This window comes from Myotis daubentonii, chromosome 2, assembly GCF_963259705.1.
Source record: "Myotis daubentonii chromosome 2, mMyoDau2.1, whole genome shotgun sequence".
In the NCBI taxonomy this organism is placed as follows: Eukaryota; Metazoa; Chordata; class Mammalia; order Chiroptera; family Vespertilionidae; genus Myotis; species Myotis daubentonii.
Window position 1 is genome coordinate 53186628 of NC_081841.1, and position 11567 is coordinate 53198194.

Sequence of the window (11567 nt, forward strand, 5' to 3'; positions counted from 1 at the left end):
AGCAGGTAGCTTAATATTTATCTCCAGCCCTAGTCTCTCTGGAGCTTCAGAACTATATTTTCCAGCTGCCTCTGTTTCATTTTGCCACACAGCATACTTAACTATTTATTTCTCACCTCCTTCATGAGATTGTAAATTCCTTGAAGGCAGGTGCCCTGGTTTATTCCATTTTGTTTCATCCTGAATTAATTATAACAGCACAGGCAATTTTAATAACAATAACTAACATTGAATGTTTTTATGTGTCAGGCACTATGCTAAGTACTTTACACCTATTAATTTAATTCATTTTAACAACCACCCTAGGTGATGAGTAGTATTACAAGCCTCATTTTACAGATGAAAAAACTGAGGCTCAGAATTGAAACCGCAATCTGGCTGCAAAGTCCAAATGCAGGGAACAGGATGGATTGTCACTCAGTTCATTCCAAATCCATGCCTTTCTGCTCCAGAGGTCGTAAAGCTAACATGCACCGTTCTCAGACACCCTTGCAGCTAGGATGTGAATTGTGTTCTGCTGGTTAGATGGAATTCAGTCATATTTGGAAGGTGTAAGTGAGGCAAAGACCCTCTCCTGCTGCTCTGGGTGTTCTGCTGGCAAGCGTGGTCATGGGTTGCTGGCTTTGTCTGGAGCCATGTCCAGTGTCCAGTCATTTGTTTTGGGAGTACCAAGAGGCAGCTGTATCAGGAGAAAGCAGCCGCTTCCTGACTATGGGTCACACAGCAGGAGTGTGTCTATAGGGTCAGACTATGCTAGGGTGCTTTCTGTTTCCTGCAACTAGAGTCAGGTCTGAGACCTTCAAGAAGGAGATCTGGGAGCAGTTATCTGATTTGACTGGGTTTGAAGGCAGTGAAGTCCCAGGTACCACATGTAATGGCAAAACCAGTAACTTCATTTACCACCTGGGGCTACCTGGGAGGCAAGGCGTTGGCAGACTACACAGCTGTTACAAGAGACCATAATGGCAAGGAAACGGAGGGCTCCGCTGTGGTCTGGCAGCTTCGGCTGCACTGGTGAGCTCAAAGAAAGGAAATGGAAAGCTCAAAGTTCTAAATTCTTGGCTCAAGAGGACCAGGCTGTTTCTAAGACTTCCTAAATGGATTTTTAACTCCTGCAGTCACAGGCAGATGTACTGGAACCAGATGCTGCAGGTTGTTGAACTACAGAGAAAGTTGAAATCACAAGCACGTCTTACATAAAAGCCAAGGCCTTGAGGAGGATCCTAAGAATGGGCAAAGGGGCTTTGGGAGATATTTCAGGATGCTAACTACCCAGGCCTCGCTAAATCTCACTGGCTGGCAAAGGCAGCCTCTTCTTCTCTGTCCAATGAGGCTGGTTCTGTCTTGCTTGAAGACTGTACGGGCCTCACGTATGGTAGCTAACGTGCAATGGGATGTCTTGGGTGCATAGGCAGGGAAACAAGCACAAAATCTGACTCTAGAGGAGAAGACACACAAACCAAAAGATTTTGCTAATTTATGTAGACACAAACTTGAGGAATATGTGTGGGGTTGGATCCTAAGGGCACTAACCCAGAGAGGAAGAAACACAGATTTACTGGTAGATTGGACTAAATTTATTGATAGGGTTTATTTATATGGGCTCAAAGATTCCAAACTCAGTGTTCTGACTCCAGCAACTCGGACTGATTTAACCTCTTTCTTTCATTGACTGGCTAAAACCTGGACTCAGTAGTGGCATACAATAAAGGAAGCTGAGTTACCAGAAGTCTGACAGCATGATTCAGAGGAAGGAATCCAAAGAATGAGGGAAAGGGATGTGTTGGAGCATATTTATCACATACAATCCACTCACTTGCTCCTAAATAATTTCTCTAAGAGTCCCAAGGGAATGTTCCCTTCACTGCCATATTGAGAAATACACATGTAAGAGATGTTTTCTTAGTAGTTGTTTTTCTTTGTTTGATTTTTGGTTTTTTAATGCTCACTGGAGGATATGTTTTTATTATTATTATCATTATTGATTTTGAGAGAGATAGAGAAACATTGATGTGAGAGAAACATTGATCGGTTGCCTCCCATATGTGCCCCAACCAGGGATCAAACCCACAACCTAGATATGTGCCTTGACCAGGAATCAAAGCCGAAACCGTTTCTTTCTTTATTTTTTTAATCCTCACCAGAGGAGTGAGGATATTTTTCCATTGGTTTTAGACAGGGGGGAAGGGAAGGGGGAAGGGAAGAGGGAGAGAGAAGGGGGAGAGAGAGAGAGAGAGAGAGAGAGAGAGAGAGAGAGAGAGAAATATCAATTGGTTTTCTTCCACACACAAACTGACCGGGGGTGGGGATCAGATCTGAAACCCAGATACATGCCCTTGACTGAGAATCAAAACTGAGACCCTCCGGGGCACAGGCCAACACTCTGAGCCACCTGGCCAGGGCTTTTATCCTTTTGTTTTGTTTTTGTTTGCACGCTCTAAAGGATAAATTTAGTAGAATACATTAATTTCTATTCACTCAAAATTGCAAAGGTAAAGCAACATAAAATATAAGGCAAAGGGAAGCTGGTCTTCAAGAAATTGTGTCTTCAAGTTTTTACTGATATAACAACACTTTCAAGCCTAGAGCTACTCAAAGATGAATCATGAAGATAAAAGGGAAAAAAACTTATTTTCTGCCGGGAGCTGGTCCATCCTTGCTGTTTCAAAGGACCTGGCATATATGGCATACTGTTCTTAAAATGTTTGCTCACCTTCTTGGCACTATGTGTTTTAACCAAGGTCTCCTCTCTGAGAAAGGTTGTTTCCCCAGGTAGGGATTTTCCCCTGAAGTTAGGGAGGGAATAAAACCCCTCAACTAAGTGCCAGGCGGGTAATTAATCACTTTAACTACAAACAATCATGCTTAAGCTACATAATCTTTACTCCCTGGAATGGAGATAAGAAACGCCCTAACCTTTGTAATAGAGATTGATAGGATTGAATCAACTGGTATAAATACAGATGTAACAAGACAGAATTTAGAACACAGAACTTAGGAGACAGAACCAAGAGAGACAGAACCTACAAAGAACGTTCTCTAGAGACAGAAGAACTTTGCTGGAGAGAACATGGCAAAAGATCCTGGACTGAACCTGACTACAGAAATTGGCAAGAGAACCTGACTAGAACCTGGTGACTGAACCTGGCTGGAGAACCTAGCGAGGGAACATGGCTACAGAACCTGGCTGGAGAACCTGGAGAACCTAGCAAGAGAACATGGACACAGAACCTGGCTGGAGATCCTAAGCAGAACCTCTCTGGAGATCCAGACCAGAACTTGGCTGGAGATCCTGGCTGGAGATCCTGGCTAGGCTGCTGATCAACTGAACGCTGTCTCCGTGTCTTTCCTTCTTCGCCGACTCCGTCTACGCCTTTAGGGACCCCTGGACCTGCTGGGGTTGGACCCCGGCAATTTTCAAACAGGTTAGGTGATATGTGTGCTACAGCAAAAGCTGGCTGTAGCAAATAGTTTTATTTCAAACCTGCCTTGATATATATAGTAGACATTATTGGAGAATGATTAATTTCTGGTAGATTCAATCCAACATTATGCCAATTTTTGCATTTATTATAGATCTTATTTTAGTATTAGAGGTTAAATTTTCCTCACCAAAAAATGAGAATAGCAACTACTACTAAAGTTATGAGCTGTGAAATCCATTCCCCAGTATTGCTTTGAAAATACACCTGTAGGTTATTAAGGGAAAAGCTGCCTTTATCCAAATGTATTATTTCACTGAAATTCTTTAGTCATTGTCTGCTGTTGGCTTGATTGTTACCCCTCTTCTTATTTTTTACCCCAACCAATTAAACACCAGTATTCCTCAACTCTTCAGCTAATGACAATTTTTTCTCTTACTTCTGCACCCACAGGATTCACCAAAATGATTTTGCCCAATCAGCTCTGACTGCACTAACTCTTCCTCTAGTAGCCAGGGATCCTTTGTTCACCATGGGCACTTCACTCTTGGATAATGTTTGCACCTTTTCTGCTTTCTTTGCTCCTTCAGTGCATACACTTAGAAGCCATCTAAGCAGGAAATAGGAGATTGTCAATTCTGTGAAGGCCTCAGGTAAAGCTCCAACTGCACATGGACCTGCCCCACCATTCTATCAGCCCCGCACAAAGTGGGGTCAATTTTTGTTCCAACTCCAATAAGGCCTCCTGGAGCAGCATACTGAAGATCATTATGTTCCACAAACAGTGATACAATTTTGGAAAAGATCAGTTTACGTGAGTTTTCTTTCCTTCACTATCTTTGGAAATAATACCAGGTCTGGCCCACCTTTGACACTCCTTTTAGAATTCTGCCACCAGCCACACACCCCTCAAGGTCATCAACCTCACAGCCAGGATCTAATAACAATAAGTCGGGGTTCTGAAACAGAACCTTGGGGGCACTAGAGTTTCTTTACAGCTTTACTAGTAAAAACTCACATCGATTTTTGAGTTTTCAACTTCACAGACAACTTCAATATTATATTTCAGCTGAGCAGAAATTGGAGTAACAGGAGCTCCTTCTGCTACTGTACCTTGTACAAATGCAAGGATCTGTTGTTCATAGCGTTCTTTAGCCTGGCTTTCTTTTACCACATCAATTTTATTTTGTAGAATTAAAATATGCTTCATTTTCATGATTTCTATAGCAACCAGGTGTTCAGAAGTCTGAGGCTGAGGACATTTCCAGTTACCAACAGGAGAGTTGCAGCCATCACTGCTGCACCGTTCAGCATCATAGCCATCAAAATACCATGGCCAGGACAGTCAACAAAGGAGACGTGTCTGAATAATTTGAAGTTTCCTTTGGTCTCTGGAATGTCTGTAGGAAACTCATTCGGTGCACTACTTCCAGAGGATCTATAACAGTGATGGCGAACCTATGACACGTGTGTCAGAGGTGACACGCGAACTCATTTTGGGGGTTGATTTTTCTTTGTTAAATGGCATTTAAATATATAAAATAAATATCAAAAATATAAATCTTTGTTTTACTATGGTTGCAAACATCAAAAAATTTCTATATGTGACACGGCACCAGAGTTAAGTTAGGGTTTTTCAAAATGCTGACACGCCGAGCTCAAAAGGTTCGCCATCACTGTTCTAGTGTAATGCTGGATTCGATTTCCTAAAGTAACCACTAAGGATGGTCTAAAATTAAACTTTAACTAAAAGCAGTTATGGTGGGCAGTTACATCCTAGGCCGGTATCTTCACTGACAGGGTCAACCTTTACCTTAACTGAGCCTATCTGTCTTTTTGCATCTATGATAACATACCCTTGAAATGTCTGGGTAACTTGTAACTTCCCTTTTTCTGGAGCCCCTGGGGCACAACCAAATGTGCTGGGTCCCAGGACAGATACCACAAATTCCTTCATTATCATGTTAATTGTTCCTGCACCCACCTAAGCATGTGTCCATCATTTTACTTTTTATCCAATCCCAGGGAGCTCCCCCCCCCCCCAGCTTTGCTTTCTCCCACCTTTCTAGTATATCACCAATGGATTTCATGTAACCCACCTACATCCCTTTCCTTTGACTGCAATGTATAAATACAGATGTAACCCACCATTCTCCGGAGCATTATCTCAATTTGTTGAGGTTCTGCTTCCCGGCATATGTCACAGTTTGGCTCAAATAAACTCACAAAAATTCTTTACAGGTTCCAGTGGTTTTTTTACATTAACAAGTCCCAGGACAAACTGGAAACCAGGAGACTTTTCCAGCTAGTGGGATGCTGTGAAGGGGCGGCCCTGCCCTGAGTCCCAGCCCCAGACTCTGTGAGGCCACTGGAAGGGGGGTAGGCCCTGGGCCCGCAGGGCTGGGGACACTCAAGCGCCACCTGCCGATTCCATGTGGGCGCACGGGGTCGGTGGCGGCAGCACCCTTCGGGTGCATTGTGAGTGCCGAGGGTGTAAAGACGCCGCAGAGAGTAAGTGGGGAGCCGGCAAGAATTCAGCTTCCCCACGCGGTTGGCTCAGGAAATGAGCCGAGACGGCGGACAGTGCAGAGCCAGGAGCAGCTTCTCCAACTCCAGAGGTTTCTGTAAAGAGAATTTTGGGGATCCAGGGTCCCGCTTCCGGCCCGTCTCCACTCTGGCTGAACCAACCTAGCCCTGAGAGCCCCACGCTCCAGGACTTTGGCGCCTTTTCTGGATTCCTCCCCTCACCCTTCAGGGGATTCCCACCCCAACACAAAGCTTCCTTTTGTTCTTGCAGTTCCTCTTCACCCCTCAGCACCGCCCCCGAGGAATTCGACCTTGGACGAGGCCTTGGGCGTGATCAGGTTGGAGGGGGTGCAGCAGATGCCAGGGCAACGGGCTGGCCAGGTGTCTGCTGCGAGGAAATGGGGAGTGAGGATGGGCTCCACACCCAGGAGTGGCGGGGGCCAGCGCCTCCGAGAGGCAGACTTCGACCTAGACTGCTGGGCTCAAACCCCTGGGGGCAGGCTCTTTATCTGCCAGTGAGTTCCTTTCCTGGTTCCTAAAACAGAGCTAAAAGGAGTGCCTGCTTCTTGGGGTTGTTGGGAGGATTCAATGAATTCACATATGCAAAGCTTTTAGGGGCCTGTCTAACCCACACTAAATGCTGTGTAAGGCTTGATATCATTATAAGTACTTAAGCACCAGAATTCAGAGTCCTCTTCCCAGGTTCCATAACTGCCTCTTTCTCCCTGCCTCTCTGAAGTCCTGTCACAATCTGGTTATGCTCACCGGTCCACAGGAATGAGATATCAGTCCCCTCACCGTGGCCCAGGTGCCGCTCCCCGCTCCCAACCCTGAGCTCTCCTTGGTGACAGGAAGTCAGCAGAGGGATGTTCTGACCTCACCTGGTCTGAGTCACACACCAGAGTGAGCAAAGCTGGGCAGCCTAAAATCTGCGTCCTTGCCCCAGCCCTGTCCCCACCTTCATGACCCTGAGTCAGCCACCCCCGGGCCTCTTTTTTTTTTTTTTTCTTTCCCCATGAATGACATAAAGATTTTCCTTTCTTGAGCATACACTTATAGACACAAGACACTGGCCTGGCCTGCCCTATTTTAAGGGTTGTGACAATCAACCTGGAAAAAAATGCAATTGGAAATGAGTCATGACGTTCCATGAGGTTCCACACATTCTACAATCCTGGAATTGTGGGAGGGCTTCCAACTCACTCCACGCTTATCTTGCTGCTCTCCCACCCACCACCCAGGTCAGATCCAGGAGATTAGGGACTTTTGTCGTTTGTACTCAGATGTGACCCCAGCACCTAGCACAGTGTATAGAATAGGTGTTCAATAACTAGGTGTGGAATGAATGAATGGTTCAAATTTGGTCTCTCGAGATAGGAATTTTATTTATAGCCTCCTTGATATCAGGCCCCTGTGTGAAGACTTTAAGATAAGTTTTAAGTGACTCTAGATAGTGTCAATTGGGCACTCTCGTTATTAGAATGTTATTTCTCCTACTGGGTGAAAACCTGCCTCCTTCTAACCTTCTAAACTCAGCTCTGCCCTCTAGAGTTACACAGAACTCCCCCTCCATAAGATTTCATACCTGAGGGGTTATTATTCTAATCTGTGTAGAGGGAGCCCCAAGCAAAATGTGTATAGGATTTGCTCCCCTGCTGGCCCCTACCTGCCCGGGATAAGCTGGGAAAGAGTTTTCTACACAAGAACATCTCAAGGAATTAGAATCACAGTGATCCTAGGGGGTTGGAAGTCTGTTTTTCCCAAAGGCCCTGGTCAGAACATGATGAAATGGATCTTCCACTCTTTCTCCATTTATAGGCAAGATGGAAAGAATTTCTAGAACCTGGAGAATGGAGCCACAGGAGAGAAAGGGGCTGTACCTGAATGGCGATGTGGAGCAGAGCCCTCCTACCAGCACTAACCATGAGAAAATGAAAATATACAGTTGAGCCATCAGCTTAAAATGGAAATGAAGATAGAGGTACTCTTAAACAACAAATACTGAAGGTACATGTCATTTTAGAGCCAAGTTTTCCTCTTATGGGTGTGTTTTCTTTAAATAAGGTAGCAATATTACACAGCAGTGGAAAAGGATAAAATATAGCTACACATTTCAGGTTGGATGCATCTCAGAAAATAATATTGAGTGAAAAATTCAAGTTGCTAAAGAATTCAGTGATTTCATTTATATCAACTCAAAACATTCAAAACTAAACTACAGATATCAACATATGTGACAAACTGCAAGGAAAAGGAAGGGAATGATAACCCAAAATTTAGGGTAGAGGTTTCCTCTAGGAAGGAGCAGTATGATATCATGGAATGGCATTTCAAAAATGCTCAAAACAGTCCATTTCTTATCCTGGGTGGTGGCTGGGTGGTTGTCAATTTTACTGTAATTCATTATACCTTATACACATGGTATAATTACTCTTTTGTATCCATTCAGTTTTGATAAAAACAATTAAAAATAAGTTGAGAAAAAGCATATCTTGATATACAGTAAAAATTTTTCCTGTATCCCTGGCCTGTTTGCTCAGTGGTTTGAGCATCAGACCATAGACCAAAGGGCTCAGGTTCGATACCCATTCAAGAGCAGGTACCTTGGTTGCAGGTTCCCAGGGCCCCGGTAGGGGTGCATGCGGGAGGCAACCAATCAGTGTGTTTCTCTCATGTCGATGTTTCTTTCCCACCTCTGCCCCCTTCCACTCTCTCTAGAAATCAATGGAAAAATATCTTTGGGTGAAGATTTAAAATAATTTTTTTCTGTAAAAACAATGATGAAATGACTGTAGCAGGAGGAATTGAAGGTAAACTTCTGGGGATTCTAAGGCATTATAATGCCCTGAGCCTAAAGCACACAGAATTCTCCCTGAACCCTCTCCCCCCCCCCTCCCACCCCCTGCCACCTCCCCTCTCACCCCCTGCCCCCAGACAACAGGGTCTAACTGGCTGGCCTTTCTCCATCACTCCCTCCTCAGCAATCTGAAGACATTCATTTACATTGTTGAGCTTCCTTAAGGCCGTTCCCACACATGCCTGTGTTTGAGTCCTGCTTATTTCCACTGCTAGAGCTAATGATTTACATTCAAGGCCAGATAAAACGGTTGGGGAGCCAAAGGTGGGAGGAATGCGGAGGCACCCAGGGGTGGAGAGTGAATTTCAGTCCCTTGTGGCCCATGATCTCCCCCAAGTTATTTCCCTTTGCCAGACTTACAGCTATTCCTTTCCCTCTTTTCCTTCCAAAAGCCACTGCAATTCTTTCTAGGAAGCCTCTCTCACCCCATCACTCTTCTATTCTCTACCCCCATCGGTATGCCCCACCCCACTAATATCTAAGCAGTCTTTTTCAAACTGAGGGGTATGAGCAGAAAGAGTTGACTAACCAGTATATAAATATATTTTTAATGAAATAAGTAGAGTAGGGTAGAACAACTAGGCCAGACTGCCTTCCTTGTGGTAAGAGTGAATACTACTATTACACTGTTTCATGAAACTCTTGATAGAAATAGATGATAGATAGATAGATAGATAGATAGATAGATAGATAGATAGATAATAGATAGATAGATATGACTGCAGATTTTAATCAAAAAAGTTTAAAAGCCACCGTCTCGAGCACTTGGTTCTCTCATTTTGAAGGTCTAGTCTGAGTCTGCATATATGACCCATTTGCCTTGTCTGTTCCTCTTCCTCATTCTCCTGCTTCTACACAGTATCCAATAGAATAATAAAGCTTCCTGCAGTAATGGAATATATACTATATCTGTACTATCCATCATGGTAGCCACTTATCACAAGTGGCTATTGAGCACCTAAAATATGGCTAGCATGCCTGAGGAAATAAATTTTGTTAATATATTTAAGTCAGTTAATTTACATTTAAGTAGCCACAGTAGTGGCAAGTGGCTAATGGTTACCATACTGGACAATGCAGTGCTAAACTATAAGTTCCCTGTCAGCAGAAACTAGGCTATATTGCTCACTGTTGTACACCTGGGACTTAGCAGTTTCAGCATATGTTAAATCACCATTAAACAGTAGGGGGAACTGTTTTTGAGACAAAATGAAGTCTCCCTGATCTACAGCATTTGCCAATTTTCATGGTGTAAATACTCCCACTGTGGTCAATTTCAAGCTATTAGTGATTTAATTCTGGCAAGAAAAATTCCTGAATTTAACAATCAGCTCTCACGAGCTTTAAAATGAATGAGTGAATGAATGAATACATACATGAGAATATAACCTACCAGGATGGGGCTCTATATGCAGCACACCTAAGGGAAGGAGGAAGAAGAAGAGTAGAAGGATTTTTTTTTAAAGATTTTTTGTTGGGTTTTTTTAAATATATTTTTATTGGTTTTTTACAGAGAGGAAGGGAGAGGGATAGAGAAGCTAGAAACATCGATGAGAGAGAAACATCGACCAGCTGCCTCCTGCACACCTCCTACTGGGGATGTGCCCGCAACCAAGGTATATGCCCTTGACCGGAATCGAACCTGGGACCTTTCAGTCCGCAGGCCGATGCTATATCCACCGAGCCAAACCGGTTTTGGCTTTATTGGTTTTTTTGAGAAAGAGCAAGGGAGAGGGAGAGAGAGAGAAAAATATCTATGTGAGAGCAAAACAAGGATCAGCTGACTCCTGCATGCCCTCTACCGGGAATCAAGCCAGAAACCCAGGCATGTGCCCTGAGTGGGAATAGAACCTGCAACCTTTCATTGCATGAGGCAATACTCAAGCAACTGAGTCACACCAGCCATGACCTACAGGGTTCTTTAACAATGTCAATAGGAATATTTCTTTGTAACTCCTCCCTCTTTTTACCAAGAAATAGAACCTAGTGGGAGAATGGCTGAACTTCCTCAGTGTTTGGCCCCACTTCACACCCCTCACAACTTTAAGAAATTCCAGGGGATTTCCAACAGACCCTATAAGTCATTCTAGCCCAGTGGTTCTCAACCTTGGCTGCACATTAGAATCACCTGGGAATCTTTTTAAAATCCTGATTTCTGGGCCTCATCCGCCGGGAATTCTGTTTCTTTGTTACTAATGTTGTGGGCCCACCCATAACAAAGAAACAGAATTTCCGGAGGATGAGCCCAGAAATCAGGATTTTAAAAAGATTCCCAGGTGATTCTAATGTGCAGCCAAGGTTGAGAACCACTGTTCTAGCCAGAGGAAAAACCTGTATGTTACAAAAGCTATTGAATGAATATTAAAGCATGTAGAACAGACACTAAGCTCATGTAAGGGAGTCGCTACCATTTTTTCTTTTTTAAATATTTTTTATTGATATCAGAGAAGAAGGAAGAGGAAGAGGACTATAGAAATATGAGTGATGAGAGAGAATCATTGATTGGCTACCTCCTGCAAGACCCCTACTGGGGATCAAGCCCAGAACCCTGGCATGTGTCCTGACTGGTAATCAAACTGTGACCTCCTAGTTCAGTGGTCGGCAAACTGCAGCTCGCGAGCCACATGCAGCTCTTTGGCCCCTTGAGTGTGGCTCTTCCACAAAATACCACGTGCGGGTGCGCATGTACAGTGCCATTGAAATTTCATGGCCCATGCGCAGAAGTCAGTATTTTGCGCTCGTGAGCCTCAGTTTGCCGACCA

General features: G+C 44.0%; 1 pseudogene; it reads right to left on the reverse strand.

Moving 5' to 3' along the window:
* Positions 1 to 3748: 3748 nt before the first annotated feature.
* LOC132226112 (eukaryotic translation initiation factor 2 subunit 3-like) lies at positions 3749 to 4862 on the reverse strand (annotated as a pseudogene).
* Between the last annotated feature and the right edge of the window lie 6705 nt (positions 4863 to 11567).